This window comes from Trichechus manatus, unplaced genomic scaffold (assembly GCF_000243295.1).
Source record: "Trichechus manatus latirostris isolate Lorelei unplaced genomic scaffold, TriManLat1.0 scaffold00016, whole genome shotgun sequence".
Lineage (NCBI taxonomy): Eukaryota > Metazoa > Chordata > Mammalia > Sirenia > Trichechidae > Trichechus > Trichechus manatus.
The window spans coordinates 16,704,566-16,707,365 of NW_004443952.1; the positions used below are offsets into that span (position 1 = coordinate 16,704,566).

Below are 2,800 nucleotides of genomic sequence, written 5' to 3' on the forward strand. Positions count from 1 at the left end.
ATATAAAGTAATAAAAGACTGGTATAAACTTAGAAAAATAGGGGTAAATATTAAGGTAACCGCAAAGGAATCTAACAATCCTACAAATAAAAGAGGCTGAAAATATGTTTTTATTTGTTGAGTAGATGTATGTGCTAGATTTTCTTGGAAGGGCTTTTAAATATTTTTTTTCTTTGTTCCCATAAGTTTACTTGTACTTCTTAGACCACTTGTCTCTACATTTTTATGAGATCACAGTCATTTTCATGAAGTGATAAGATTAGACTGTTGATCTCAAAATATCTTTCTTAACTCTGAAATTCTGTGATTGTACCTATTTCCTTTGTTTCTTTTGCTATGTGTATATTTAAAATCCTTACTCAAAATATGTGAGATTATTTTGTATATGAACTCAAAAGTGTCAGTTTTTCACTGTTTCCTCCTGAACCAATGTCTACTCATCAGTTTTTTCATAGCCCCATGAACCTCCTTGTTCCTCAGGCTATAGATGATAGGATTGAGCATGGGGGTGACTATCCCATAGAACAAGGCAACCAGTTTGTCAAAAGTGGCATCTTTGGACTTCGGCTTCATGTACATGAAAAGGATTGTCCCATAAAATACAGTCACCACTGTCATGTGGGCTGAGCAGGTTGAAAAAGTCCTCTTTCTTCCTTCAGCTGAATTGATTCTCAGTACAGTAGAGAGGATGAAAATATAGGATATACAAACCAGCAGTAAGGGAGAAAACAAAAATATTACATTGCCCAACATTATAGTAATCTCATTCAAGGAAATATCTGTGCAAGCCAGCTTGACAAAGGCCAGTATTTCACAAACAAAATGATTAATGACATTTTTTCCACAGAATGACAACCGTATTGCAAGAACAGTTTCTGTCAATGATTTGAGAAAGCTTAATCCCCAGGAGACAGCTGCCATCTGAATACAAAGTACCTCGTTCATGATGATGGGGTGTCTGAGAGGGTTGCAGATGGCCATGTAGTGGTCATATGCCATCACTGCTAGGAGCACACACTCTGTGGACCCCATAGTGTAAGAGGCAGACATTTGAATAACACATCTAGTGAAGGAAATGGTTTTTTTCTCTAATAAGAAGTGTATCAGCATTGAGGGGATAAAAGAGGATGTGTACCAGATGTCTAGGAAGGAAAGATTACCAAGGAAGAAATACATGGGTGTGTGGAGGTGGGATCCGGAGCGTTAAGATGATAAAGATACTGTTCCCCAGGAGGATTACCAGGTACATCAACAAGCACATCACAAAAAGTAGTTTTTCAGCTCTTGGGTACTCAGAAGTTCCTGCAGAATGAACTCAATCTCGACTGTCCAGTTGGTCCTTTCCATTTTACTTTTTTTATACCTGAAATAATCCAGAAAAGTAAACTGCATGTGAGTTTAATTAGTCTGTACATATAAAGTATCATATCATATGATGCTTGTCGTATTAAGTAAGAGATAGTTGGGGTAGGTGGGGCAACAAGTGTGTCAACACTAGTTGGAGCGGTGGTAACAGCTATGAATTTAGCTTTTGGAATTCCTCTTTTATGTTGGATAGCTCATAAAGCACTGGATTGCAGACACATAATAATTACATAATGAGCTTAGAAAATACAGGTTTCTGTATTCTGTTTCTTGAGATTGTGATATACAAGGTCTTAGGCATGGAAGAGCAATTTGCATTTTTAATAAGCCGTCTGTTACTTCTGATGTTGATCCAGACTTCACTTTGAAAATCAGTATTATGAAGTGAGTGTGCTTTATTCATTTCAACAAAGATTTGTTTATTTGATTTTATACCATACCAGTTATTAACAATAACATTTGTTTATAGTTTTATAATTTATAAATATTCATAAACATAATTTATAATATCATCACTATAAATCTGTCAGGAAAGTGAAGTTCAACAGGATTAAATTATCTATAGTCATAGTAAGTGAGAAAGCTGCTATTTAAATCTCATTTTTCTGATTTTAAATGCCATGTATTTTTTTCACTATACTTCATTGCCATCCCAAAATTGTATAAGTTGAGTAAGGGATTGGAATCAGATAACTTTTTTCTGTAATGCTCTCCAGTGATTCAAATGTGTAACCAAGGAAGCAAGCCACTGATCTAGTTGAGTACTTCTCATACAAATTATCTGAGGAATTTTTGAAAATTATGTAATCTGATTCAGTGGATCTGACAAGGGGACTGAGATTTGCATTTAGTAACACGTCCCCAGGTGATGCTAGTGCTGCTTGTCTACAGAACACACATGAGTAGCAAGGGCTCTTAAACCGTCTCTCTCTAATACCTGAGAGAGCAAATTGCTGCTTCTCTTGTGTGTAGGGTAGTAGTTGTATAGTAGACAATGTGAACCTCAACACTCAAGTGAGACTTGGCAGTGAGACTTCTGTGTGGTTATTGCAAATGGTTTCATGTTCTTCAGATTTTAGATATACAAGTAAACAAACTGCACACAGAAGAGCCTGCCTTGTATTCTTGTCTATATAAGAGTCATTCCTCTTCCACTTGTTGGATTTCTGGTTAGGGCCATGATTTTCCTAAAGAAGATATTTTGGGTCAGCTCAGATGCCTCAGTTCTGCACCAAATATCATGAAGCAAATGACTTTAATTTGAAAAAAAAAAATGAGAGTGGATATTAGCAGGTACCTTCCTGTTTATAGTAAATGAATCACAGAATATCCGTTGTAAAACAGCTCTGCATCCTCATGGTTTTCTACCACAGCTACAAAATATATCCCTAGAGAAGTAAATTAATTGGTCCAATGAATGAATTACTACCCAGTA

At 36.0% G+C, this 2,800-nt stretch overlaps 1 pseudogene; it reads right to left on the reverse strand.

The window, feature by feature from the left end:
• Positions 1 to 408: 408 nt before the first annotated feature.
• Positions 409 to 1,347, reverse strand: LOC101350443 (olfactory receptor 13D1-like; annotated as a pseudogene).
• Between the last annotated feature and the right edge of the window lie 1,453 nt (positions 1,348 to 2,800).